The 14431-nt window shown below is 37.5% G+C and overlaps 1 protein-coding gene across 7 annotated transcripts in view; it reads left to right on the top strand.

Annotated features, from left to right (window-relative positions):
• Nucleotides 1-14431, top strand: part of LOC103132202 (disks large-associated protein 2-like) — a 93741-nt gene that overhangs the window by 7603 nt on the left and 71707 nt on the right. The window lies entirely within an intron of this gene.

Raw genomic sequence — 14431 nt, 5'->3', positions numbered from 1 at the left:
TGGTTGCCTTCAAATTACCGGACACTGTGTCTTCTTTTGTTATGTAATCGTTTTTATGAATTCAGTTTGGCTCAACGAAGGAAGGCAAAAAAAAAAAAAAAAAGCTGGTCAAATTTTGTTCATGCATGCAGTTCTAAGGCTGAGAAATTTCAGATTCAAAAGTGGGAAGAGACAGGAAAAGCAGGGTGACGGGAGGGTGCAGAACAACTTATTCCATCGCTCTTTGATTTGCAGAAACCTACCGGGCGAAAGCTGTGAGCATTTCAATCACACACCAGGTCTGACTGTACGTACTCTCACCCTGTAAGTGACTCTAATGAGGGGTTTCTTACCGTCATCCTCCAAACACACACTCCTTATAATGACATAATTAGACATAAGGACTAGCCAGTGCTGCAGCGATTTCCACATCTTGCATTTCTGCTGTTTGTTTGGACGAAATGACTCAAACTGCTCAGGTTGAGCAGAGGACGAAGAACTTGCGTTTGCAGTTCAACACACTGTCCCTGGCTGAAACTCCAGCCTACATGTAGGCGCACAGACGTGGTCACACAGCTGTGCAGACTGAATTGGGCTTGCTCTTCCTGTGCAGCAAGGTGTCTGCCTGGTCGTTTGTCATGCGAGGCATTGGGATGCAGGGGAGGATCTCAAAGGAGCAGAGTCGCAGCTCTTCGTGGCTCCCTGGCGGCTTTTTCTGTCTTTGATTCTCCAGCAGATACGCCACTGTTCTGAAATGCTTCACTTAGCTGGAATGAGAGAGGGAAGCTCAGCGAGCAGCCCTGCGAGGGTACAGCCCGCATTACCATGGGAAAAGTGTTTTTTTTTTTTTCATCGATATGACTGATTGATTTCTACGTGCAGATGTGATTGTGAAAAGAATATTTTGATACCTGATCTGTCCAAGGTGTCTCCCGCCTCTTGTTCATTGACTGCTGGAGGTCCCCCTCCTCCCTCCTCACAACCCTGAGAAGGTGTAGCAAATAAGTGGACAGATGCATGATGGGAAAGCATCTCTTTAACGTCAGATCTCTTCAGACTTTATCAGTATTTGATCAAATTTAAAAATGAGTTTCTCATGTTCGGATGTCAAATGCAGAAAAAGTAACTTTTTTCTGATTGCAACATTGGCATACAATGGAAAATTTGTATATAAAACAAGCTAGGCAAGCCCAATTAAACTGGTTAAACAATCTAGCTCCTCCATCACATTGTTACGTATCTGTCTTGCATTTCTATGGTGTTTCTATGAAGATTCCAAGCTTTAAATCGTTCCTCACGGGATCTCAAGCTAGGTTGGATGTTACATAACATGATCATTCCAATTTAGAGGTGCCACAACGCAGCATCTCTCAAATATGCTCCACTCCTGTTAAAGTGCTATGCAAATGTTGCAGCAGTAACCAGTTATCTCATGCTGCTTCACGCAGACGCTCTGTCTGCATAAAGCAGACACTATTTCAAAAATTGCTATTTAAATGATTTAAATCGTAAACGGGACGTGGCCCTATCTTCAAGTTAATTCAGGTTGTAGTTATTTAACCCACAATGGTATTCAACAAAAACTGCATTGGTGGATTCTGTGCATTTTACTGCCTTTGTTTTAATAAACACACAACAAATAGGACAGAGCTGCATCATAAATTACACGCCTACTTTATATCCATAAATGGATTTGATGTTCCATACAATTGGCTCCATTAGACTCACTTAAAATCATTTTAGATTCACCGTCATATATTACAAAACAAAGAAGTAACAGAAGTTTAAGATGGATTGTTTTACTCTGGGATGAAATAGATTTCTAACAAAGTATACATATAAGAGTTTAACCGTTTTTACTGCTGTATGGAAATCTGGAAACATGGCAATCTGGCTGCCCTTATCCAAGTTTCCTGTATGTATGATGGTAGAAAATGAAATACCAACAATTTAGCTTGGGTGTGGCCAAAGATTTTTTTCAAAAGAGGGCTTAATAATTAGAAATTGCCCATGGAAGAATAGTCTTCCCTGGCATTCTTTTCAATCATAAAAGTCACTTAATATGATCAGTTCTGCAGTGGGTCTTAAATAACGCATGGTGAGATGTAATTTGCAGGTTGTGTAGAAGCCGAAAAACATGTGCATGCCTTATTCAGCTTAATTCTCTCCAAATCTTTACTACATGAGGAAAAATTGGTGGAAAATACAGAAAATAATGAAATATATTTTTCAGAAAATGGAAAACACATTAGTGCGGTTGTTTCATGCTCAAACTGGGCATGTGTGGGTTTTCTCAGGGTACTTCAGCTTCCTCCCACGGTCTAAAAACATGCATTTTTGGTTATCTGGAGACACTAAAATGCCCCGAGGTCTGAGTGCATGCATGGAGCCTCCATTTTCACACCACATTTTCATTTGGTTTTAGTCAAAATTTGGTCAGCAGTGGTCATTCTACCTTGAGTTAACGGAATTGTCTTGAATATTAGTCAACTGAAATATAAAGCTATATAAAAACACCTTGTTGAGGCTATCAGCTTTCGTAAAAAAAGCTACCCGAAATTGAATTAATGTTTCACTTTGCAAGATGCAGAAACAAATGAATGGTTTCTATTTGAAGTTATCCATCCATTGTCTGTGCCCTACAGACAACCCAAACCCAGGAACATTCAAACTCTGTGCAGAAAGACCCCAAATTGAAATTAGAATCCAGGACCTTTTTGCTGCACGGCAGCAGTTCCACTAACTGCTCCACTGTGCAGCCCTTCATTTGAACCCACTTTAGTCAATTAGACTTTTCATTAGACTCAAATATATGAAAAAAAAACCCTAAACAGGATTTATGCAAAAAGCATACATGCTGCACGACAAAAGTTAGACATTTTTTTTTGCCATGATTTTAGTTAGTTTGCATGTGTTTACTTTCTCATTTTTTGTTTTTAATTCATACTGCATGCATGCATGGTCGTTTGTCATGTACGGTTCTGTTTGATGGACTGGCAACCTGCACAGAGTGAACCCACAGGCTGCTGGAGACAGTCAACGGACCACTCTGTAAGAATTAAGCAGGAATAAAAATGCTTAGGTCTTGAAGGGGTAATCAAATTCCATTAAAATCTTCTGTTGAGAGCTATTAATAGCTCTAACTTGGACGTTGAGTTGACAGCATGCTGTGGATTTCTACCATGACTCTTGATATTTTGTTTATACCCACACATTTAGTTTGTTTACCTTATTAGGCTGTAAATGTAAGCGCCCTAAAAGAGCATTTCATTTCTTAGTAATTTATAGCTACCACAGTTTCACTGTATCACACTATTAACATAATTCAAAACAAAAACTTTTAAGATGATCTTATTTATTAAAATACTGTTATTAATATACTGAAAATTTTGGTTATACTTTTAATGTAGATGGCATTTAATCACTTTCTGAATTTTGATGCCTAGACTTAAAGAAAAAAAAACAGCTACAGATGTAGTAATAGTAGAAGTAGTTATTTTTAAGTGCTTATTGCACAGAATATAAATTTTATTGATCTGCTTTTTCTATAACCAGCTAATGTGAGCTGGTTAATTAGCCCGGCTGCTCAAGTAGACGCTGCTTAAAATATTCCCCACTAGTAAGTTTCCTGGTCTTTGGGACTGAAAATATTTCCAAACCAACGCATTTCTTGTATAACTGAGGGAAAACCGAATCCGCTTCCCTTCACTGATAGGCAGTGTGCAGCAATAGCTGTGGTTTTTACTTTTTTACTATGTTCTCCATACGGGCAGAGATATTGCTCAGCACTTTTTCCTGACATCTAATTACAAGGAAGTATGATGGAAAGTTTATGCAGTTCAGAAAGCACAGCTGCTTAAACCAACCAATCTTTTCTATCAGGTAGTTTCGTCTCCAAACAATGGCACTAAGGTTTAAACATATTTTTGCCGTTTGTTTCCAAAGAGTCCCTTTCATGTCCAGTTGTCACTGCACGTTTTGTGATCTACTCGTACATAAAGCAGAGTCACCAACACAAGCCGTTTTCTCGGCTAAACTACCCTGTAGCTCGTTCATGGCAGAATTACTTTTAATGTTTGGAGAAACAGTAAAATGTTTCTCCAAATATTTTACTGGAGAAATGTTTTCTCCAGTAAAACATTTCATCTGCCTGGTTTGGTCACTTAGCTTAAAAGTTAAGATTCTGACTCACTTATTTAGAATAACACATAATTTGCTATTTTTATTTTTTTTTTGAAAACAACTAAATCAGAGTTTGACCTTATAAACAGCCCCAAAAGTTTGCAGATGTCATTGTTGCTGTTTAAATCCTTTCTTCGTGAGTTAGCAAAGAGGTGTTTATGAAATGGCTAATCTGGTTCTATTCCCCGTTTGTCTACTTATGGCGTATGATTTGTTTTAGGATTAAGCCGCGCTGCCTCTGACTGTTAATTGAATCTTTGCTTTTCTGCTGAGGTTTGGAGGTCAGGAAGGAAGAATTAACTTCCTGTTATCTAACAGGCTGATTCATTACCTTCTGCGGAGCAGGACAATTCATAAAAATGCGAGATAACTCTGCTAAGCTGTAGAATACTGGTGACCACACACTTATTTTAAACTTGGCTTTTATGTTGTCTCACTCCTCTGGGTGCATCCTGATCTGGAGATGCATTGGAAGTAAAACTGGGATATCCGGGCCCAGTTCTTCTTTATATTCTGTTGAGTAACGCTGATGTTTTCTAGTTTGTGCAATTTCCTCTTTGCATCTTGGTCCAAGCTGGCTATAACTGAATGTAGTCTGAAGTATCTGCAGATGGCATTAATGCCGATCCGCAAGCACAAATCAGTTAAATTGAACATGGATAGCTAGGTTTTCTTTTCTTTTCATCTTCTTTTATGTGATTGCCTTAAAAAAGACTAAGTAGTTGAAATTTCCTGAAGCTGCAACATGAGACAGCAATGATGACAGACGTGTCAAGCAGCAACACCTCCCTGGGATTCCACAATTAACTTTCCTCTTCATGAAGGATCGTGTGTGTGTGTGTGTGTGCGTGTGTGTGTGTGTGTGTGTGTGTGTGTGTGTGTTTGTGTGTGTGTTTTCCCCACCAATTTATAGACCAGAGTGTTGTAGTTTCACATAATTTCTCTGTCCTGTCGGTTGTCTTCCATCACGGCTGTGCCACCTATTAATTATTTTTGCAGCATCTCAGTTTATCAACTTTCAGCTTGCATCACATCAGATCACAAAGCTTTAAGAGACACACGGAGCATCTCAACTTAGCAACTTATAATTAGAGAAGCGCAAACAGAAAGTACCTTGGAGCAGTGCTTCTCATAAGCTTTGCCTCAGTATTCCATTTACCACCATCTTGATTTGTTTTTTTTAAGAAAATGTTCTTATTTTCTACATTAAAATAAAGAAAAAGGACAAATAGACTGAAATAAACACGAATTGGTATGACAGACTCAGTATGAAAACCTAAGGTAAATTTATCATGGTTTCACAGTATTTACACATTTAAAATCAAATGCAAAAGGTGATCAAACTGTTCTTTTAAGCAACCAAATTAACCAACATCCTCGCAAACATGAGAAAAAATGAAGAATAAAGTCTAGCTAAATTTAGTGAAGTTACCAGTATAACTGCTTTCATATAAAATTGCTTATTTCACATTATATATCCCACACAGTATTATAAACTTTACTACACATCTTGCTGTGGTTTTGAAGGTAATACATTATTATTATTACTCGTTTTGGTAATTGTGGTCAGCCTGTTTAGACTGGTTTGTGATCTTGGAACTGGAAAACAGTTACAAAAATTAAAAGGGAAATCTCAAGAGTTAACCACTAGCAATTGTTCCTGATTTGTTGTCGTCTGGTTCCCAGTACTTAAAAAGTTCTCACCTCTCTTTTGGGAAGTGCATCATGAAGCGATGTCTTAATAATTCATCTTTTTGGCTGTTGGTCCATATTAACTCATCATTTTTTAGTTTTCTTTTTTGACACTAGGTAAAAACCTAAAATGTTTATCATTTTCTTTTCTCCTTTAGTGATTTCCCCGCTTGTTCTATGTGGGGTATTTTTATATGAATTTGCAGCTGTATGTATCTTTTTCCCCCCTATAATCTCTGTTCTTTCATCATCTTTCCAAATCTGACATCCGATTTTTGTCCTGTAGGCAAACAGTAAGAACCTGGATGGAAATAACCAGAATTCCTGCTCCGCGTTTCAATCCTTCCAAGTATAGCACCATTTTTGGTAGCAAGTGAAGCTGTGTGGGGGTGTATGAGTGAGTACAAGAGTGAACAAAGAGTGCGTTTAGAGGAGTGAGCTAGATATGGGCATCAGAGAGAAACACTACCGTACAGGAACACGAGCAAACTCGTCCTCTCTTTGCAAATTTTTACAGTAGCAAAAATATGATCTATTACAAAATAACGAACGTTGGCCATAATGTGGGGCCACCCAGAGATTAGTCCTAGCCCAAATCGTTCACACCACCTTACATGCAAAAAATAAAACTCGTTGCAGTTCTGCAGCTCAAACTTGGTTTTTATTCATCTTATCACGCAAGACCAAACATGAATGCCATTTTACCTACACTCAAGCTTTTGACTGTTGAAACAATGTTGAGAGAACATTTTACAGCTTACTGAAACAGAACCCCCCCTCTTTTCTGTCTGGATCTGATCCCTTTGCAAGTCGAGTTCTGTTTGTGTAGAAAGTAGACAAAGGTAAATCAAACACCGATAAGAAACGTACAGTACAAACTGAACAGCAGGATGAAAGAAATCATTGTTTGATGTCCAATATGCCATCTTGATTGCGTTGCCCTTTAAACTTCAGGAAATCCCTCGTCCAGGTGTGTTTGTGTGCATGTTTTGGGACTGAGAATGGTGTTGCAATTAATAATAGAATCAGTCGCCTTGTGTGTGTGGCGTGATTTGGCTTCTCTAATGAGGACTGGATTCATCCTTTCGTCTCTGACAGTACGCTGAGCGGGATATGCTGCTCTCCAGCTTGTTTCCATGGAAATACTGAGGAGGTGTAGCTGCCCCCTACCCTCCTCCCACCCCCTTTCTTTTCTGCTGTACATTCCTCCAAACAGTGCTTCTTCATGAGATGGATCTGGGCCAGAGCGTGCCTGTGTGTGTAAAGGAGGATTAACAGTGTGTTAACGGGTGTACCGATACTTTGGGAGTCATTGACTGATGTTGGTGGTGCAATTGTTGTAGTGCTAAGTGATTGTGTCGCGAATACACAGTATGATGGTGTTTGTCGGTGTGTGTCGCACAGCCTGCTTGTGTTATTTCTGCTGGTGGCTAATCCTGAAGCTCTACTGTGGCAAATGCGGAATGAGTGGAGTGAATTACAGAGGATAAATTAAGAAACTGATGTGTGTATGTGTGTGTGAGCATCAGATACTTAGGTTAATCAGTCAGTGAAAGAAAGAATTTAGTAAGATGGAGACAAATAAGAAACAGAAGATAAAAAGAAACTATCTAATTACTCTGGAAATTAATCGTCAGTTCTAAATGCTACATGTTGTAGTCTTCTGCTTTTTCTCAGTTTCAGATCCCCTTATCAAATATTCATATCTGTTAAACTTTTTTTTTTTTTACCTTTTACACCTCAACCACAAACTTCAGTGAATTTAAATGGGATTTCATGTGATGGACAATGTCAAAGTTCAGTGGATCCTTGGGATACACATATCCCTGTGAATAGTTAAAGTCCAATAATTTCTGAAAAGCGCTACATATATTTATACATCACACCACAAATACCTTCATATGCATTAATGTGCACCGTGGAAACCATCTTAGCACTGCCGCAGAAGCTAATATTTACAATTTATAAGTCTTATCTATGCTCGTGGGGGTTCAGCCAATCAGTGCCAAATATTTTTGATATACTCTATTAAAAAAATAATAAGTGGACAGGCTTTTCTAGAATAATTTAGAGTCCACCAATAGGCAGGAGTCTATCCTACTACTGCACCACTGTGAAGAGAAATGGAAAAGATAACATGTTTTTATGATTTCAATACTTTATACAGGTGAAAATATGAAAATTATGATGGGTACTCTTTCATTTTCTGTTACCCCTAAATGAAATCTAGCGCCTTTGTGTGTATTATAATAGTATAAATGCAGTTCTCTGCACATGAATCACATTAGTAATGGTTAATGCTCATTCCACACCAAGAGTTATCTGTAAAGCACTAAGCAATCTGAGTTATGCCTAATTATACCTAATTTCACTAATTTACATACTAGATGCCCATGTTTACATCTTTTTTTTCATGCACTATTTCCTAGTTAATTATCTTTACTTAAATTAGGAAAAAAAACAACTTTTTAAATAACCATTTTAATAACTGTAAATGAATTGCAGTGTCAAGGCAGTTTTAGGTTAAAAATACTCTAAACCTTAATGCTGTAGATGTGTTATTTTTTCAATAAAGTAACCACTCTGGGCTGTGAAATTAGAAACAAAATCCAACAGCAGTTGCTTGGAAAGGTGACAAAGGTGACAAGAGATTTCTGCCAGACAAAAGAGGCCACCACAGGGACGCGGCGAGTCCAAAATAGCTGTGAAAAGAATCTTTTTGCTGTGACAGGCTGTTTTAGTGGAGACCTGAACAGAAAGTGCCTGCTGCAGCCTGGCCAGGGCAATCCTTGTACCAAATATAGATGTTTTTTTTAATCCTGTAACTTCTTTTTTGTTAATACGGTGATTTTCTGGCTTTGAAAGTTAATTCTTAAAACTATTGAAAGTATCTGGCAGCTTCATCCGTCCATCATTTGCACAAAGTCAAAGGTTGTGCAGAAAAGTTGCAAAAAGTCTCCTCTGTGTCCCTTAAAATGCAGGCCAGTTTCAAGTCGAGCTATGAAAACTGGTAGACAGGTGAAACTCTGCAAGTGGAACAAAAACTCTTTCTGGAGGAATGCCCTATACTCAACAGGAAATAGGCCGTTTTGGGGCAATTTAAACTTTTTATCTGTAATTTTAAAGGGATATTGATATTATTTGACATTACTACATTAACAGTTTTGGCTACTTCCTGGTCTTTTGTACATTTTTTTTTTCTTTTTGTTGTTGCAGATTTTACATTAATAACGGTCGCAAAAAATATACCTCTATATTTTCCTTTTTTTCCTATTTTTTCCAGTAAGGAAAAGGGATCAGCCACATCAACAAAAATCTAGTTTCAGTTTGATTGCCTTCGTGATTGAATGTCCATGTTTTTTTTTACTACTATCAATATACAATGAATCGATCTCTGTGCAGCTAATAAAATATGCTTAAAAGATTGGCAGCAGTCATCTCAGTCTCACACTCTGGGGAGCATTTATAGGATCAGTGCAAGTCACTGCAGGAGAAATGCTGTGTGTGTGTGTGTGTGTGCGTGTGTGCGTGTGTGTGTGTGTGTGTGTGTGGATGTGAGTGTGTTTAGACATTAAGAATACCCTTACCCCTCAGACTTGATCCTTTGCCAGTGCATGCTACCTGCTGCGTGTTAATGACCAGAGTGCTCTGACTCACACAGGGCGCCCGCGTCTGCCAGGTGGTTCTTGTCCACACAGGCAATTCAAGGCACTAATCCTAATGTGTAAAAGCAGCATCCGGTCAGGCCAAAAAGGGGGAATGCTGGTAGCAACGGGCAGGAGGAAACGGAAGCATCGGATGGTATTGAATTGGTGTGCAGTTTTGGTGGAAGCTCACATTCTGAAGAACATGGGTAAACAACTAGAGGTGGCTAAAGAAGCGTCTTAAAGATATGAATTCAGACCACCTGTGAAAGGCCTTCTGGTTTGACATTTGACAGATGCCAAGTTACTGTTCTACCCTTCTCACAAAGCGCAAACCGTTTTTTTAGATTCCATTTCAACTCAAACATCTTCAAAGTATTATGTCACTCTGGCAAGTCTTTAGCTAGCCTTTAATTAAAAGGCTTCCTTTCTGGAAACTCTCCATTATCCATTTAAAATGGTTTGACTTGATTCTCAGACTCTGCTGGCTCATATTTTTTTTGTAAATTTAATTTAAATCTATGTTTACTGCAGATTTTACAACATGAAGACAAACCTGATGTGGAATCTGAGCTTTGAATGTGTGAGCTGGTTACCCGCTGTATTCCAGTTTGTCCACTAAAAGCTCTTTCAAACCATGTCACCAAAATATGTGGCTAATGTAATAATTTAGATCTTATTTTTGATCTTTTTTAATCAGCACTTCACCACAATCCTCTGAAAATGGTCTAGCTTTCGACTGAAAATAAGTGAACGACACAAATACAAAAAAACTGATTTTAGACAATTTTTAACAATTGAAAGAAATCCTGAGCTTGTAAAAACAAAGTGAAGAAACAAAAACTGACTAAAGACATTTGCATAGTATTATGCTTTTAAATTTTCTGAAAAAAATATACACACATACAATTTCAACGTCTTTAAAATCAATCATTAGAATGTGTAGTTTCTATAATCTGAACAGGGTCAAAATCAGGCCGACATGAAAGATATGCATCCACCCCCACTGAAACACTGCTGTAATTTAGCAAGTTTCAAAGAAACCACACACTTTTTGTGGCTGCTATAAAAGCTCTGGCATAATTCTGACGTGATAATTGACAGATCTTATTATGAGAAATGTTACATTTCATTTAAACTGGCTCGTTTCCTGGCCACCCTGCATCTCACTCATTAATACCTCAAATAGGCACAGGACAGACTAAAAATAGTTTACACTGGAGCTTTGATGGAGTCATTCGAGAAGCTCAACGTTAACTTCTATCCTTTCTGAAGCCAGTTTTGATGATTTATTTATGTTGGAAAGCCATAATTTGTCTGAAAATTGCAGAATTTGGAGATATTACTTCATTTTATTCACGTTGCACAGTGTTCAAATATTGCTGACTAAAAAAAACCCTTAGCATAATGGTACCACCACTTTACTTGACAGTTTGTACATTATTTATGTAAATGTAAGTCACGGATCAGAATCTGGTCAGAACGTAATAAATTATTATATTCAAAGGAAAAAGAAGACATGGACACAAGATGGGGTAAACAGATGGATACATGTTATAGAAATTTGGGAGGGGAGAAAACAAAATTGCAATTGCTTTTTATTAGCCTCGAATCTTCTCCTTTTAACCTATGTCCCTCAAAATCGGGACTTTTTTTCTTCTATTCATGAGCCATGAATCAAGTACGACACCATATGATAAGACCTTTAAGAAAACATATTAATCGCTACTCATTTAATTGTGCAGCACTTAACAGAATCTGCTTGTCAGCTCAGAAAAATGAGCCTTAAAGATTTTGGCTGCACGCTCCGATGTGTCAGGATGCTGAGGTGAGGAGACAGACAACAAAGTCTGACCCCCTGCTGGGTGTGACAGTTTATTTCAAAACTAATTATGGAAAATGCTGAATCTTGTCTAAAGGTTCCTGATATTAACCCACTGATGGAGTGAAAGTGTTGGCATTCTAACTGTTTTTATGGTGTTATGGTATGGAGGAGCTTATTTAAAACATTTTTCATTCTCCTCAGGAGGAAATTAAGCTTTAATTCTGGCAAATGTTTTTTATCAGAAAGGGTGTAGCTTTAGGAGCAAATATCGCCTGTTTAGATAGATTCACACTGAGCACTTCAGAGACCGGCCAACACGTTGTAGGATGAGAACGAGAGATGAAGAAAAGCAAATATGTCTCTGCTTTAAACCACTTTCTCACAGCCTGTTTAGACACAAAATCTATTTTCACAAGACTCATAAATCAACATGCATTGTGTGTTTTCATCCAAGATCCCCAAACCTCAGAATCTTCATTTTGAAGTGTTACAGTAAGTCAGGGGGTCCCACTTAATTCATTCTCAAAAACACACACAAACACCCTCCAGGCTTCTTTATTTTTGTATGAATCATGTTTTTTTTTTTTTATTTATATACGATGGTTCGCAAGGTTGTGTGTACTTTCACAACATGCACCTGTGACTGGGAGCCACAGGCGGTGGGAGTGAAACTCGGCTGCGTTCACCTTAGCAAAATCTTGTCTGGGATTTCCCCCCTTTTCTTGTCTGAGCTCTGTTACGATCCTGATGAATGTTTTTCATTTATTTATGCAATTAAGGCATTTAGTGCTAAAATACAAGAAATGTGATTGGGATAACTTTATTAAACCGTCTTCGAACCGCTATCAAAATGACCATTTCTAACAAATTTTAAGTATTTTTGCTACTTTTTAATAACTTAGTCATCTATTTAGTACCATAGTTTGGTGCCGTTTAGAAATATTGTGAATATATAGTGGCATAGTTAAAATTTAAGGGACTGTTAAATAATTAAGTTCCTGATAACGAACATCTCGTCCTGAACTGTGTGCATGGTGGAAGTTGTGATTTTCTTCAAGTCTGGTCCTTTTTTTGTGTGCGTGGTCTTCCTGGTCTGTTTCTATTGTATTAGTTGTTTGTAAAGACGAAATGAAAATTTATGAGGAGGAGATTGTAATAAAGTCTGGATCTGTCATCTATCAAATGAAAACTGCAGTTCAAAACAAAGCATCTAAATTCTGCTACGACACTGCTTGTTCTCCTGAAATCGAATTTTATTATTTATTTGCTAAAAGAATATTTTGAAAAATGTGCTAAAGATCTGAAGGGATCGCATTTGATGAAACTTCTATGAAATGTACCTTTTTTTTTCCTGGACCCTTTCAGCCTGGTATTCTTGCAGAATTGCATCTTAACAAGCAACACTACCACCCCAGGCAATCTTGAAAAAAGAGCAAATAGCGTACAAGTACGTCTGCAGATGGATATAATAGGAAATAGTGCAACGTGAAGAGCACCGAGTTTGGGCTTGTGTCATCTTCCTCTGCAGCATTTTTATTAAAATATTCTGTCGCTGCAGTGCGCTCTTGGTGTCTTTAGAAGAGACAGCTTCTGGTGAATGTCAGACATTGACAAATCACACTTGAGTGTGACAGTCGTACTGCTTCTTGTGTGCACACATAATAGACTGAGCTTCAGCAGGACAGGAAGTGTTTAAAACTGGATGTAAACTGAGATGTTAATGATTATCTTTTAAATCTCAGCGTTTACGTCTGAGGGACCTCTGTAATTTGAAGCACATGAAGGATCTGTAGAATAAGTGCGAGTCGCAACGGACGCCGTACACAAAAGTGAGAATGATTTCAATTTGAGCAATAAAAACGGATACTGATGAGGTTTATGTTGTATCATGTTTTCAATATAAACATAATAACTTCACTGTCTGCATAGGCCAGCAAGAAATACCCACTGTATGATAACGTAGTATAAATGTTTAGGATAATGTAATCTTCCTGCTGCATTGATTATTACAATAATGGAAATGTAATTATTTGTTTATTTATATGAGAAATAAAACTGAGCAACCATATACGTTATTGTAATATAAAATTGAGGTTTCCGCAAAGACTGATTTCATATATTTCATATATATATTGGACTAAATGAGTATAGAAACTTTCCTTTTTGTATGTATCTGGTTACGTTATTCATTTCTGCTTTCGGTTACTCATGAATTAAGTAGCAGAAATCGGAAAATGCTAAAGGTGAAGGTCTGCCGCTGTCTTTAGTATGTGACTCCAAAACAAATTTAACAAAAGCATGCAAGTGTTTCCCCTTGACAGTGAAATTAGTTTTGGAAAACCGTTTGTAGCCAAAATGTCACTTGGAAGAAAGGTTGGCATGGATTCCAGCATCGCTTTGTTGTTTGTGTGTTTTTAGTTAAATAAATCGCTGCGGAAAAGAAAGATCACAGATATCAGGAAAGAGAATAACTCCTGACTTATTAATGCTATATGAGAGTATGAGCGAGCCCCAATGTGTTGAGTGCAACATAAAGATTCCCTGCTTTCCATGATAAAGTAAGGAAACGCTAAGCTCATGGACGGATGGATGTATATAGAAGCTATCGGAAGTGAAAAAAAGCAGAGAAAAATGTCTGAGGAAGACATCTTGCTCATAGACTGTGGCTCTTATTTTTGGATCCTGATTATGCAGTGACTAAGTAGAGCTAATCATTTGCTGACATGACTAACAGCATTAGTTATTTGCCTGTTTGATGCATTAAATTTATTATTCATACAACGCTTGGTGCAAACAAGCAAGCAAGTAGGAGGAGAGCGAATAGATTTCTGATTCGATCAGTGCGGTTTTTTTTTCTTTTTGAATAAGTCTACTCTTAAATATGGTGAAACATTTTCTTATATATTATTTGATCCGTCTTGGAGGACAATAGATCTAAAAATCAGTGGTGGAGAAAGTACTCAAAAAATGTACTTAAGTAAAAGTACAAATACACAGACAAAAATGTACTCAAGTAAAAGTAAAACTACCACATTAACATTTGTACTTAAGTAAAAGTAAAAAAGTACTGGCTTTTAAAAATACTTAAGTATTAAAAGTAAAAGTACTT

The sequence above is a fragment of the Poecilia formosa genome, unplaced genomic scaffold (assembly GCF_000485575.1).
Source record: "Poecilia formosa unplaced genomic scaffold, Poecilia_formosa-5.1.2 Scaffold1, whole genome shotgun sequence".
NCBI classification, from domain to species: domain Eukaryota; kingdom Metazoa; phylum Chordata; class Actinopteri; order Cyprinodontiformes; family Poeciliidae; genus Poecilia; species Poecilia formosa.
The sequence above is the reverse complement of the archived record's forward strand: the minus strand, read 5'-3'. Positions and strand labels throughout refer to the sequence as shown.